The following is a 303-nucleotide window of genomic DNA, read 5'->3' on the forward strand; positions in this document are numbered from 1 at the left end:
CTAAAGGCAGGAAGGTGTCCTTTAAAACTAAACATGTTAATAGGACCTCCCTATTTATATCATAGTTTATGACAGCACGTGTATTTAAGTAATAGCCTACTGACTTCAGTGCAGTGGTGAACAGTCACACAGCTCACGTGGGTGTTAAGTGTGATACTCTTTAACTATAATTTATCCAAGTTAACGTCAGTTAACCTTCAGACAGTTCTTTTGCAATGACAACCATAAACACTCATGTCGCCGGTAGGTTTCTGCTGTGCCAGCTGTTTAGATTACAGCTGATTATGCAGTAACCATGGTAAC

This window comes from Copadichromis virginalis, linkage group LG1 (assembly GCF_057382275.1).
Source record: "Copadichromis virginalis isolate Kocher_CV1m ecotype Utaka linkage group LG1, C_Virginalis_male_GT1.1, whole genome shotgun sequence".
Taxonomy (NCBI): domain Eukaryota; kingdom Metazoa; phylum Chordata; class Actinopteri; order Cichliformes; family Cichlidae; genus Copadichromis; species Copadichromis virginalis.